Source organism: Pipra filicauda, unplaced genomic scaffold, assembly GCF_003945595.2.
Source record: "Pipra filicauda isolate LSUMZ 115617 unplaced genomic scaffold, ASM394559v2 scaffold484_size733096_pilon, whole genome shotgun sequence".
NCBI classification, from domain to species: Eukaryota; Metazoa; Chordata; class Aves; order Passeriformes; family Pipridae; genus Pipra; species Pipra filicauda.
In genome coordinates, this window is record NW_024104625.1 from 293,299 (window position 1) to 308,463 (window position 15,165).

A 15,165-nucleotide genomic window follows, 5' to 3' on the forward strand; every position below is an offset into this window, starting at 1 on the left:
GGAGGAGAGAAGGTTGTGTGGAGACCTCACAGCACCTTCAAGTATCTGAAGAGGCTACAGAGAAGCCAGAGAGGGACTGTTCATCAGGAACTGGAGTGACAGGAGAAGGGGGAACAGATTCAGACTAAAAGAAGGGAAATTTAGGTTGGATATTAGGAAGACGTTCTTCCCTGTGAGGGTGGGGAGGCCCTGGCACAGGTTGCCCAGAGAAGCTGTTGCTGCCCCATCCCTGGAAGTGTCCAAGGCCAGGTTGGACAGGGCTTGGAGCAATTTGGGACAGTGAAAGGTGTGGGGGGTGAAAGGGGGTGGAACATCTTTAAGGTCCCTTCCAAACCAAACCATTCTGTGATTCTATCCTGGCAAAGCTCTTCCACTGACACACCAGTTAAGTCTTGTTTATATGGTGCTCGCTCATCCAAAGAGTTCACAACTAGAGAACAAGGGAGGCTTTGTACCTCCTTGCTCTGCTATGTTAAAAATTGATTTAGCATAATGGTTTCAAAGAGATTAAAATCCAATTTTGTAAATCAAAGCAGGAACTGTACTGACTCACTTCTCCAGCAGCAGAAAGGAACCTGCTGAATTCTGAAAAGGACAGAGCCTCTGTTAACACACATAAAGTGATGAACCAAACAAACCCATAGTTTAATAAGCTGCATTTCACTGAATGCATCTGCTCTCCACTAAAACGGGATTTTCATCTGGAGGAGACAGGGGACACACACAGCTTCTCAGGTACCACTGCCCAGCTGTCCTGCTCAGTGTGGACAGCTACTCATGGTAGAAACATGAGATCCTCTCTCCTCCAAGTATTTATCATCATTCGGGATTCAGCATTGCACTATTCCCATTCTATAAATGGCTTTTAGCATTAAACTTGATTTTAAAAAAAAAAGTAAACAAACACAAATGGGCAAAATAAGATACACTGAGATAAAGCAAAAGGGCTCTTGCACATGTCCTAAGACCTCCAACCCACAAATTACCCCCTTCAAGGAAAACACATTCCCTTTAATACACTGGATATGCAGAAATAGCTGTAAAGCAAAAAAATCCACACGTTCAGATCATTTATAGTGAGTATCTTTGATGGTTACAGCATCTTTTGAAGCAAAACACAGCCATACTTGACAGAGTCTGATTCCAGGTGGGACAGAGCTGCTCGGTGCTACTGACAGCCCAGCACTCATTAGATCTTTGAAACAAATTCCACATCATTCCTTACAAGCAGCACAGAAATCCTATCACTAATTCACATATGAACAAGCAATCTGAGCTTTAAAGAGCACCCGAAGCTCTACACAGGCACAGAAGAAATTTTGCATATTCCAGCTCCTGCGGTTACATAGATGAGGTAGAGTTTGGGGGGGGTTCATTTTGTTTTCTTTTAGAAGGAGGATATTGACATTTTCCCTGGCTTGCTTTTTAATGCAACAGTTAGCCTTGTTTATGCTACTTATTTCTCACCTAAATCAAGAAGATCTCTGTGCTACTGCACGGAAATGTTTTGTGTCTCTCCACAGTTCCCAGCTCCACCAAATCTACCCTATAAAATCCCTGTGGAAAGATGAGGACTTGTCCCAGGGACATATTTAGGGAGGTCTGGAGCCACAGAAACAGAAGACATGGAGGAAGGCCTCACGTCACAGACATTATCTCAAGGAATGTTTTAAAGCTGGGAGCAATGAGAAACTAAAGGAATTCATACAGAGAACAGTGCAGGCGGGGTTGGTGGAGAGGCAGCGTCAGACTCACGCTGTGCCCCGGGATGCAAAAACTGGGAAAGCCCTGGCCAAGCCCAGATCCCAGACAACCACTGTGAGATGTTTGAGAAAAAGTGGGCAAAGTTCTTCACTCATCAACACATCCTCTTTTATTCTAGTGTCCCTGGAAGCCCCCATGGCAGCCAGCCATTGCTGGCTTTGCATCCTCCTAAGCCACCTGGAAAAATCCTGCTTCCTTCTCAGCTGGCCAGTGGCACATCCCAGCACCACGGTGCTCTGCTGGCTCAGGCACCCCAGGAAGGAGCCCCCCAGGCTCTGCAGGGATGGGTCTCCCAAGCACAGCACTGCCTGTGAGCCGGCACGTGCCACCAGAGCCCGTCCCCAGGAGCATGGAACCCGTCCTGGTGTGCCTCAGCCAGGGATTAGGGATGGGGAAAAGGAAGGAAGAAATTGTTCCTCCTTCTCCCGCTGACATGTGAACCAAATACAAACATCCCTTAATTAGTAACACCCTCCAAATCCCTGGCAGCTGCAGTTTTGATGGGCATTTCATCTAATCCAGCAATTCTTTGCATGAAAAACAACCACCTTAGCCCCACTTGGAGGATTATGGATTTCGGTGGATTTCTGTGGGTGCTGAGTTAACTCCCATGGAGCACCAGTCACAGCGAGACAGTCAGCAGGTCCCCAAGGTGCAGATGAGCTGCCTCAGCTCCAGCCAGGGCTCCCAGCCCAATTCCAGGATTTCACAACCAGCAGAGAACTTGCATGATCACAACAGTACAGCCAGAAAAAAAAAAAAGTCTTTTTTTCCTGAAAAACTGTGGAGGAATATTTTGGAAATGCTGCCTCAACATGCATTTGTCTCTCTTCCCCTCTCTCATCCTCATCAAGAACCTTCAGTGCACAGCAGCACCTCTCACCTCACAAGGTTTTTGTTCCATTGCTTTTATCTCAAATGAAGTTAGAAGGAAAATGGTGGGCTGTTATTTCAAGAAGAAAATTATCTTCTCACTGAGAACTCCACATCTCTCCCACCTTCCAGGCTCACAGGAAGGATCCCTCTGGGAGCCACTGGCTGCCACAGACCCAGGACACTCCGGAGATCCTGGCCCACCGCTCCTCACGGATGAGGGCCCAGGAAGAGGTACTGTACTGAGAGCTGGCCTGAAGCAAGGAATTAATGCAAATGAGAAAAATGAATATTTAAATAAAACATTTATTAAGAACAGATTAACTCTGTCAATCACTTCTCACTTTTGTTTTGCTGTGTGAGTGTTTGGAGGGGCTGCACAATAACAAATTTCGGTTTTTCCAGGGTATATTTAGTTCTGTATTTAGAAGTGCAGCTTCCTCAAAGATTTTTTTTTTTATTTAAAAATGAAGTGCATTTCCTTGTGCAAAGGAGAACAAATTGCTACTTAAACTTTCTTCTATTGTCTATTTGCCTGCAATTTCCACCTCATTTACAGCCTTTTTGTGTCTGCCCTTTTGTTTAGTTTTTACCTTTGACACTCTCTTAATTTCTCTTCAGAGATACCTGACACCTTTACATTAAACTCACAATACGCATAATTCGGGAGTTTTTGGAGAAAGGCTGCTCAGCAGCAGCAGCTCCCAGCCAGGCTGAGAACCCTGATGTCACTCAAGTGGGACCATTTGGAAAACCATTTCCAAAATGAATTTTTATTTCTCATCTCCAAAGTTTGTAGGGAGAGGAAGGAGCACTGGCCCACTGTGCTGGGCTGGCACCAGCTGGACACCAGGTGCCCATCAAAGCTGCTCCACCCCTGCCCTCCTTGGCTGGACATGGGAGAGAAAATATAAGGAAAGGCTCATGGGTGGAGGTAAGGACAGGGAGAGATGACCCAGCAATCACCGTCATGGGCAAAACACACTCGACTTGGGGAAATTCATTTATTACCAATTAAATCAGGAAAATGAGAAATAAAAACTAGACCTTAAAAACACCTTTCCCCCACCTCTCCCTTCTTCCCAGGCTCAACTTCACTCCTAATTTCTGTATCTCCTCGCCTGCAGTGGCGCAGGGGGACAGGGAACAGGGGCTGTGGGCAGCTCCCAGGGATCCTGCAGCTGGAGCAGGTTCCCAGCACAGCCCACACAGTGGCACCCACCCTGTCCACTGGCACAGCAAAGGAGGAGGGACATGAACCACATCTGCCCAAGCTCCAAGTCTGTGCAAAGGCACCCCTTCACCTCCATAACTCCCCCCTCCTGCTCCTCCTCCTCCCAGTTGTTTCCTAAAGTGACCTTGGTGCCTCACGGCTACATCTGCCCAAGGGTCTCAACTTCTTCAGAACTGTCACAGACTGAAAGACTCAACCCATCACTAACACTGAGTGGATCCACTGGAGTGGGGATCAACCCTATCTCAGGAACAATCCCACCAGCAGAGATCCCACTCGTCTCTCCTCTGTGTCAGTTGAGCTGCATAATCACCAGCCACCTAAATCCATCCCACTGTCTCCTGCAGCCTGGCCACTCCACGGCAGGGGTGGGAGAGAATCCACCTGAGCAGGTTCTGCTTCTCAGCCATCCCTTCCCCAAGGCTCCTGTGGGTCTGCAGAGGATGTACAGCACCCATCTGCAGCTCCCTATTCAGACGTGGGCACACCAAACCAAAGCATTTTGCTGCATCTTTGTCCTTTTCCATCTCAGTTCCCTTTCAATGAGTGTTCCAGTTCAGCACTGCTGATAACAATAGGGTTATAATATATTGCTGTCAGAAGAAATAACGAGAGTCTCCTCCACCTCAGCGTCTCCTGGAGCCCGTGGAAGCTGGAGTGGTACTTCACTGCATACCAGGAACAGGGCACACTCTAAATGGATATTTTGAAAAGCACTGAGCCCATCACCCCAACCCTCAGCGGATCAGTCGCTCTGCTTTTGCTAATGCTTCCATTTTGTTTGCAGAATAAAGTGAAACGGGTTTTCCCCTAAATGTTTGCTCCCTCTCTCTCTTCAAGCACTCCTTTGCTCTTGCTTTCTTCCCTCCTGATCTCAAACCACACCAGCTGTTCAGTTTTGCTCCCCAGGCAGAACAATCTGCCCATTCCCCTTTAATAAGAATAAAAGAGAGGAGGGAGGGAAACAAGCAAACAAAAAACCCCAAAACACAAAACCAAGGACAGTCAGGAACTGGCACCTCCCTCAAACACACTGGCATGACAGTAACATCAAAAATAAAATCAACAAAGAGATTCCTGACCATGAAAACATGCATTTCCCATCTCCCGAGGCTGCAGCAGTTCATAAAATTATAGAATGTGTTGGGTTGGAAGGGACCTCAAAGATCATCCCTTTCCACCCCCTGCCATGGGCAGGGACACCTTCCACTAGCCCAGGTTGCTCCAAGCCCCGTCCAACCTGGCCTTGGACACTTCCAGGGATGGGGCAGCCACAGCTTCTCTGAGCAGCCTGTGCCAGGGCCTCCTCACCCTGACAGGGAGGGATTTCTCCCCAGTATCCCATCTAACCCTGCCCTCTGGCAGTTTGAAGCCATTCCCCATTGTCCTGTCACTCCATGTCCTTGTCTAAAGTCTCTCTCCAGCTTTCCTTGCCTGCTCCCAACACTCAGGAGTGAGGACAAGGCCCTGTGAGCTGTTGGCAGCACAGCTCCCCCTTCCCCGGCACTTCCTCCTGCAAACGCCACCACCGGGACCGCGGAGCACCGGGTCGGAAATTCTGAGCGCGCTGAGATTTGATTTTCATCTACTTTGTTAAATTTCTGCTAATTGCTTTTAACGTACTTCCTCCGCCAGCGTCTTTATAGCTTAATTCCTCCTGGGCATTCCCTCCACAGTTGTGCTAAGTACAGCAGGAAAACGCAACCTAACCACACGTCGGTGATGTAACTGCTCACGGCCTCTGGAACAAATGAACAAGGGGTGTTTTTTGGGGGGGATTGAGTTTTTGTGACCAATGAACATCATCAAAATGTGTAAATTGATGAAAACGGAGCAGAAGAAGCTGCAGTCCCATAAATACCAGGAAGCAGCCAGGCTGGATGTGATGTCTTGCAGTCCAGCATTTTATAATTATTTTATAATTTTGCAATATTAGAATTTCTTATTTATAGCACATTCAAAAGTACAATGGAAAGACTCTGAACTGAAATACTTGAGCTCAAGTTGGCACAGGTTGCCCAGAGAAGCTGTGGCTGCCCCATCCCTGGAAGTGTCCAAGGCCAGGTTGGACCGGGCTTGGAGCAACCTGAGATAGTGGAAGGTGTCCCTGTCCATGGCAGGGGGTGGGACTGGATGGGCTTTAGGGTCCCTTCCAACCCAAACCACTCCACAATTCTGTCAAGTTTTAATAAGATCCATCACTACCTTCCTGGTTTAGACTGAGAGAAGTTGTCACCACAAACTAAGGAACTTCACATCATTTTCGGTCGTCAGCAAGCTACAGCAGCAGGAATTAATGCATTAATGCTCCTTTACTCTCCGACAAGAAGGATGTAAGATCCATAACTCCCAAACAATATTATGCATCGCACATAGTCTTCATCATTACGCATTAATAGATTTGGGAGTGAAAGTTGGAGGGGTGGTGTTACATGTCAAAATTAATTATAATGCCAATAAGCTGAAATTCAACAGGGAAGATCAGGTCGACTAAATTATTGTGTTGAGTTATCAGCACTGAAAAATCAACTGCAAGAGGCTGTAGCCTTTGGCTGCAAATCCAAAGGTAGATTGAAAAATAATGAGAAATAAAACAAAAAAAAAAAATTCCCAGCCCAACCCATTGCAGAGGATTTTAAGTGATTGAGAGCAGTTCCACGTTAGGCTGAATTTATCTTTGATATAATTTGGCATCACAGCTGTTGGAGAGATCAAGTGGATCTTAACTTTTCATCACAGGCTTACTAAAATTTGGGACCAGTGGCCACAAACAATGTCAATTCAGGTAAGTCAGGCTATTTGCTTCCTTTGGACTGTAAAGCCATGGAGGAAACTCCAGCTCCGTTTCTTAGTGTCTTTCCAGATGAGGCACCTCCACCATCCATAAGGACAATGAAAGGGAGACCATAAATTCCACTGTGCTGAAAATGGGCCAGTTGGCAACTTTGGAATACCATGATTAATATAACATTGCTAAATCAAAACCAGAAACAAAAAAATACAAAACCCAAACAACCTCAAAACCCTACAAGCAGAACCTCCCCTGGACCCCACAGCATTTAAGCATCCACTGTCTTCCTAAGAGCTGAGTAATAAGGAAAATGCTACTGTGTACAAGGATGAGAAAAAGCAAGGAGCACATTTAATTCCTCCAGACTGAATTAATGGTAACAATAAAATACAGTCTGAGTTAAGGTTGGACAAAAGGATTAAGGAATGAGGGAGGACTTATTTATAAACATACAAACAAAAACCTGGTTAAGAAGAAGTAGGGGAATTAATAAGAGATAAAAAGAATGATTCCAATACGGCTAAGAAGGGGAATTCCTTTATTAAATTTGTCTTCAAAAGTAAATTAAGAAAAGATGCCTGTGCTACCAGAGTGATGGCGAGTTTATAAAAATAGCTTCCACTGAAGGAGGGAAAAAGGGAGTATCTGGAGAATGCAGACAAGTGCCAAATCACTCAATCTGTGCAATTAACCAACGAAATCAAGGGTTGTTATTTGTGAAGAATTATTTTTTAAAAGGGAAATTTAGCAAATTCCTTCAAAACGTAAGTCTAATACCTAATTCTGGAAATCACTTAAATGGATGGATGCAATTAAGTTCTATTCCTAGCAAAAGAATGGGAAAAACATTCTGGAAAAAGTATCTTTTGCAGAAAGCAGCTCAGCAAGCTGCAAGTAGAGCCTTGCAGAGAACGCCTTGTTAGGCACAGTCAATTTGTTAGCAAAAACTATTTATTTAGGGAAAAGAAGAAAGGAAATGCCACGTGGATTAAAGGAGCATTTCACAGAGTCAATCCTAAAATTAAAAGCAATAATCCTGCAAAAATCTGAGCAGCCTCGATTCTCCCAACTTTAGAAGGGATTAGGATTTAGCACCTGCAAGGCCAACTGGAAACAAAGGAGTTGGGCGAAATAGCCAAGGAATCATGTGGATCTGTGTTAGATTTAATCTTAACAGCTTTGTTAATGGTGCAGGAGAGGAAAGAATACAGTTTATTAAGTTTCATCTACTATGCAGTGAAATGTTTAGCAGGACTTGACAGGAAAAATCAACACATACAAAGGAAGTATTGCTTTGATGGACTGGGACATCATAAATTCGGGAAGGCGCCTCACGTCACTCAGGATCACCTTGTCAACAGCATTCAAAGAAGAAATGTCCCTGTCCTCTGCAGGAGGCCTTCCCAAATCTGCCAGATCTGAAAGGAGATGTAAAAATCAGAGGAAGATTTTTCCATTTGGAAAAAATAAAACCGATGCTGAAGTGATTGATCACCAAACCACAGCCATGCTTCCAGAAGGAGCTGCTGGGAATGCATACATGAAACAGGGACCTGGGAAGGCACAGGGCAAGCAGCTCGAGATGACATTGCAGAAGGATGTGGCAGCTAAAAGGACAGTTTGGTTTCAGAGACAGAACACGCAGAAACACGTATCACAAAGCAGGATGTTCCTGTCTCCTCTCTCCAGATGTAATTAATCCATAAATGGAATAATGTATTCACTTCTGGACACCTCATTACCAGAAAGACATTGACAAATTGAGCAGAGTACAAAGAAAACAACAAAAATGTTTTAAGGGTTTGAAAGGAAAGATTTCTATGGGCAGATCAAAAGATTTGAAGACGTCCAGCTCTGAGCAAGCACAGCTTAGTCAGACAAGATGTGTATCGATATGTGTTTGAAAGGTGTAAACATCAAGCAGAAAAACCAGCATGGGGGGCTATTAGGAGGAAAAATGGAATCAAATTATAAAAAAGGAAAACTTAAGATGAAAATCTTGTTGCCCTATTAGTCAGTCTCGAGGGATGCAGTCAAGGTTTGTGAGAACCAGAGTGGACAAACCTTAATAACTGCACAGCTTGGATAACTGCACACCAGGCACTGGGGTTGGGAACCTGCACTGCTGATCTCTGACAGCTGCTTCTCCTCTTATGTTAGGTACTGATATAAAATCCAGCTGTAGATTTTCACATAAGTACCTTATTTAAGGATCTGCACCAACACAGTAAAACAAAGAAAAGGTGTATTTGCATTGCTCCCCCAAACCAGATGAAAACTAAAGGACTCATTCCTTTACACTGCGAAGACAGACGAAATGGGGGGAAAATTGTGTTAGACCTGCTTTAAACGACCTAAACTGCTCTTACACTCACCCCTGCCAGTGCCACAAACATTTCCCAAACAAACACTGTCTTCAAGTCCATCAGATTTTGCCCAAGGAAATCCTGCCAGGTCAGATTAAGCCTTTGTATCACAACATGTTTGATATCAACATATTCCTCCTCTTCTGCTCACCACACAGTGTACCACCTAATTGAAATCAACCTTATATTGAAAGAAGATAATTAAAAAATTACATTAGGCCAGATGCAAGCCTACAGCATCTTTTAATGACTCCTGTCAGTAAAGTCAGATGGACACTTGGTAGCTGTGCCCCAACCAGCAGGATGAAGGACTAAACCATGAAATTTTCTTTAAGGAAGGGTCTTTCAGAGTGGTGAGAAGGGGAAAAACCCCCAAACAAAAACATAAATAAAATACCCAACTTGATAGGAAGACCCACACCAAGAAAGCCTAATGTCATCCTCCCCTCTCTGCTCCAGCAACAACTCTCACCCAGGCAATACCCTCCCATCACCAAATTGTGCTGCCAGGCTGTCCTTGGCATGTGTTTCTGCAGTCAAGAGCACTGACAACATGATATGTGTTCCTCCTCCCTAAAGGATGACAGACACCAGCTCCTCATCCAACCTGCAAACCTGAGAACCAGGATCCTGGACTAAACCAAGCCTCAGACAGACATGGAGCCATAAAACACCTCTTACTTCCTATTTCCCTTTTTTTGTATTCCTAGGAACTTCAACAAAAGGTTGAACTGTAAAAGAAGAAAAATCTGCACGACAGGTCATGTAATGGCTCTCTCTGGTGCCTGCACAGGGCTGTGTTCACAGCTTGGTGATGTGTCTCAGCCTGGGTCGCTGCACACTCAGTGCCCACGGTGTCTCTCTTTTTCTCCAAACATTCTGAAGGAGAACAAGAGGAACCTCTGCAGAGATCAGCAGCGTGTGCTGCCCAGGCACTGCCTCATTACCATGACAAAGGGAGGTCTGAACATCCCTCAGCAAACCAAGGCTCCCTTCTCGAATCCCACTGAAAACCTGGCAGTGAGCATCTCCAGCTCCTGATATCCTGTTTACTCAGGCAGAGGAACAGCAGCAAATACATTTAGGACCCTTCACAGTTTCTCATGGAACTGTCTTTTCATCTCCAGGATTCTCCCAGCCTTGCAGCACTGCCATAGTCCCGTGTCTGCAGTCCCTGTGGTAGCTCACAATAAGGACATGAACTTCTTCATCAATTTTGCCCTTCCCAAAACACTACAAGGAGAGCTGGCAAGATTTTACCACGTGAAAATGTCAATGTTTGTTGCTTGCTGAGGCAAGATTTACAGCGAGCCTGAGCCAAGCAGCTTGTTTCACACCTTCAAATTTAAGGGGAACAGTGTTCTCCTCTGGAAAGCACGTCCCAGACGCTGCAATAACACAGACACAGATATGTCAATCACCACAGATGCAAAGCTGTGAAAGCTTCCAGAGGAAAGCATTTAGCTCCCAACACAGAATGATCAACTGAACACCCCACCACGTTGCTCCCTGCACCATCCCTGTCCAGGACTGCCCCACAACCCAGCCTGCAAAGAACAGCACGGGAAACAGGACACAATGGAGTGAGAACAGTGCAACAGAGAAGACAGTCCTGAAAAAGAAGAGGATTTTGGTAGCTGTATTATGACACCATGGGCTAATCTGCACTGAAAACATGGACATTCTACTAACCTAAAGACAGAGCCCAACCTAAAGACAGAGCCAGCAAGAATCAAGTGCTGTGGTTGGCAGGAAAACTCAGGGAGCCTTTGGAGGGCATATTCCTGCTGAAGTGAGAACAGATCTGCATTATCTTTGTTGGGAAGGTAACACCATGTGAGATGATCATGCTTAAGTGGCCGCTGTCCTGAGCCTCAGGGGTTCTGTGGGTTGGATGAGCCTGGTTAAACTGCATCAATCTGCAGCCAACAGGCAGGCACTGCAGTTCTGACTGTCCCTCCAGCCCTGAAGTCGAGGCAGGTTCTTTCAGCTGGGCTAATTTGGAAGAAACTTCAGCCAACACCTTCAAACCTCTAGACTCACAAAGTAGGATCTGCACCAGACGGGATTTCAGCAGGAAAGCAAACACACGGATCCTGCTCCCACAATCTGCAAGGATTGTGCCTCACCACGCTTCCTGTCACCACGGGCATGCCAAATGAGACTCTCTTCGAAGGCTCCAGTTTTCTCCCATGCTGCACCCAGAAAGAAGCTCAAGGGTGAAGCGATCCCACAGTTACTCTCCTGTTTGCCCATGCCCAGCTCACGGCCTGAGCCCTCAGCACACTCTGGGGCTGTGTCCACTGTCAGTCCTCCAGAAGATCTCCACAGCCATGTCCAGCTGTGCTTCAGAAGGTCCCATGGCCTCTCTGGACACCCAACTGCCTAAAGTTTTGCCTCCTGTCAAACAGGCTCCACAGAGTCATTCCTGAGCTGGAAAAGGCTCCGTTACACATGATACATGTGCTTCTTGCCAGAGTTATTCCAGGATTCTACAAGACCCTCCACCTGGGTGAAGGAGGATTTTGCAGGGGGTTTCTGTGACTGGGTCTGGGTACCCACAGAGTGGGCAGGCAGCCCTGGATGCTGCTCTCCTTGGATGCTCCTCTCCCAGCTCAGCTGAGCCCAGCAGGGGCAGGTACCTGCTGTCACAGTCAGGCTGGGGGTGACACCACCACCACCACCGGCAAGGCCTTGTCTCCTGAGGCTGCTTCTCACCCCCAACAGGCTCGTGCCTCCATGTGAACACAGCCAACATCCTGACAAGTACAAGTCTGCCCCAGCTGCTAACAAGACTCTTACTGCTTTTATTTTATTTTTCTAGATGTTCTGCACAGCACAACCAAGTTTTGCTGTATAAACTATAGGTGCTAGAAAACAAGGTGTTGAAATGACTTTGATTACACTGAAAGAATATCCTACTGTGTCCTTAGGGAAAGGAGAGAGCAGAGAAAACACATTTTAAAAAAATTGTACTGGCTCCTGTGTAAACCTACTCCTACACTGGGGCAACGTTTAAAAGAAAAAAAAAACACTTTTGTGCAAGTTCACAGAGGAAGAAGGTGACTCCAGTGAGCAGCTTCGCTCTCCTACTCAACAGATCACCAGCAAAGCCACAGAAAAGGATCATGGAATGGTTTAGGTGGGAAGGGACCTTAATCTCATCCCACCCCTGCCACAGGCAGGGACACCTTCCACTAGCCCAGGCTGCCCCAAACCCTGTCCCACCTGGCCTTGGACACTTCCAGGGATGGGGTTGCCACGGCTTCTCTGGGCAACCTGTGCCAGTGCCAGGCCCAAGGCAGAGCTGAGCTGTGCAGGGATGCCCTGCAGATGGAGCGACCCGGGATGTGGAAGGAGGAACGTGAAATCCAGGCTGCGGCTGTGCAGCCACTCACCCCCCACGTAACTCAAGCTGCCATGGAAGAGGCCATCTCAGTTGATTTATTTTGTTCAACATATCTGAACATTTTGGTTTTGAGTTCTTAATAAATTTTTGCCCTAAATTTCTCCTGGAGCTTCACCAGCTCCGCTTACAGCAGTGCTTGTCACCCCATCGGGAAAAGACAGCAGGCATGGATTAATTTTTGAGGAAAGCTGCTTTCATGCCAATGCACTTGGCAATAGAGAATACAAGAAGAGCTATCCCAAAAATGCAGTATTTATGAGAGGAGTGGTTTCTAAAATTGTTTTCACTATGGATACCAAGAAACGCCACCTGATTTCTGACTCCCCTCTCCTGCACATGTTTTCATATGATTATTTTTAAGGTGACTTGAGCATCTATTGCACAGACTTCCAATTCAAAGCAAAACAGTTCCAGCTGGACATCCAGGATGACCCGTTTCCAAAAGTCACTGAGGAGAGTTTGCAAATGGAAACTGCACTTTTATACCTACAGAAAAAAATAAAACGTTGCCTGCAGAAACAGAGAGATTCTCTCAGTGTGGTTGTGATTCTAAGATTTAATTATCTCAGCCCAGAACTGCAGGTATCAATGCTTCAGAGATAAAGAACAAACAAGGCAATTATTCCCAGAAGTCCTCCTTTTTCCCCTCTAACAATCGCCAGGGTTACAAACATGCCAAGGTCAAAGAATGTGTAATAAAGAAATTTATTTCCAATTGGAATGCACAGAAACCTTGCACTATAATGGTGGAAGAGCAGTGGTGTGAAACTCAGCAGCACTGAGATTAATGCATGGCTAAAGATCATAAGGACTAGCACGGAGCCGTGTCTGAAATGACAAGGAATAAAATTAACAAGCATCTTTCCAACCAACTCCAACTCCTTCCCCCTCCAGTTTCCCGCTGAGCCTGGAGCTGTGCTGTCCATTAGCCATGTTCTGTGTGTGCCAAAGATGGCTCCAGGCTGTGCAGGGATGCTCTGGGTGGGAACCTCTCAGAGTTCATCCTCCCCAGTATGAACAGATCGGATCAGGGAGCAGAGAAAGGAAAGCCCTATATGGTGGCAGCCTCAGAAGCTCCTAAAAGCAACACAGAACAGGACTGAAACACCTTGTTCAATTCCCTGCACTTATTCTTCAGCTGTCTGCGTTATCCTAGGACTCCACAGGGAATATTTGTGGGCACCCACCCCAGCAGCACAGACTGGAGCCAGGCACTCCACGAGCAGGGGAAGCATCAGGCAGCAACTCAACCCCTGCTGGTCCTTTACATGGCCAACACAGGCACGTGACTGTAACGAGGGCAATGACACACAAGGTACACTTTGTCATTTCAAATTGCTTTAAAAGGATGTTGTTTATCTATTAAAACAAAAAGCCCACCTACACTGAGACTAAAAGCACCCATGCCCAACTCCAACACAGCAAAGCCTCCAGCATCTTATTTTTCTGCAACACCAAATCACAATATTTTCAGATACAAAGGCAGTAAAAGTGTAATTTGGTCTAAAAGAGGGGGAACACCTTACATGTTCCAGTGGCCTGAAACCTACAGCCATATCACTGCACTACAGTAAATTGTTCATTGCTTACAGCCCAAACTAAACTGAAAGTGAAAATAATGATTTCAACAGTTTCAAGTTTTATACTTTGGACTTCTTAAAAACCCTGCAAAAATAATACAATTTTTCTTTCAAACGGATATGTTTCCTTGCTTTCAACTTGCAACACTGTTTGAGTTAGACTTTCCAGCTGGTTTCCTCTCCCTCTCAGCCAGAGCCTAAACAAGAAAGCTTTTGCCATCGAAGTTATACATTTGAGAATTTTTTGAAAATAGCAAAACTGTTCATATACAACTTTATGCAAAATATGCATATATAGAAAAATGAACATGGACCATACTTATAACAACTTTTCAGCAGGAGTATCTCCTCTGTGCTGGCACTGCTGAGGCACCTTGAATGTGGGGTCAGCTCTGGGCCCCTCGCTCCAAGAAGGACATTGAGGGCCTGGAGCGTGTGCAGGGAAGGGAATGGAGCTGGGAAGGGGCTGGAGCACCAGGAACAGCTGAGGGAGCTGGGGGGGGTTCAGCCTGGAGAAAAGGAGGCTCAGGGGGGACCTTCTGGCTCTGCAACTCCCTGACAGGAGGGGGGAGCCGGGGGGGGTCAGGCTCTGCTCCCAGGGAACAAGGGACAAGATAAGAGGAAATGGCATGGGGAGGTTTAGGTTGGATATTAGGGAAAATTTCTTCACTGAGAGGGTTGTCCAACCCTAGCACAGCTGCTCAGGATGGGGGGGGAGTCACCACCCCTGCAGGGATTTAAAAGCTGTACAGATGTGGCACCTGGGGACACGGGTTAGTGGTGGCCCTGGCAGTGCCAAGGGAATGGTTGGACTTGACGATCTTAAAGATCTTTTCCAATCTAAATGATTCCATGATTCTATGTTAAAACACATTATACATTATTTTAAACATTCAACCCCCAAATCAGATGAGCACAACCCACTTGGTTGTGTGGATGGGCATTCAGTCATTCACCAAAAACAGTGCAGAATTGCACAGTCAGGACTCAAACACAGATATTCGAGCAACCAGTCCTTCCAGCCTCCCTGAAACAATGACACTGGACCTGACACTACACAAAATCCCAAGCACTTTTGCTTTCCTTTGCTAGAGATGTTCTGCTGGGCTGAGTCCCTCTGGCTGGTTGGATGTAAACGACAGGAAAAG

At 46.1% G+C, this 15,165-nt stretch overlaps 1 protein-coding gene across 4 annotated transcripts in view; it reads right to left on the reverse strand.

Annotated features, from left to right (window-relative positions):
• NEXMIF (neurite extension and migration factor) overlaps positions 1-15,165 on the reverse strand; it is a 164,600-nt gene that overhangs the window by 68,627 nt on the left and 80,808 nt on the right. Inside the window, exon 1 of one of the 4 annotated variants that reach the window (XM_039386446.1) lies at positions 7,942-7,962. The exons of the other annotated variants lie outside the window; for them this stretch is intronic. The gene's annotated coding sequence lies outside the window, so the exon portion shown is untranslated. Of the gene's footprint in view, positions 1-7,941; positions 7,963-15,165 lie in introns of those variants that run through there. 4 annotated transcript variants of the gene reach the window in all.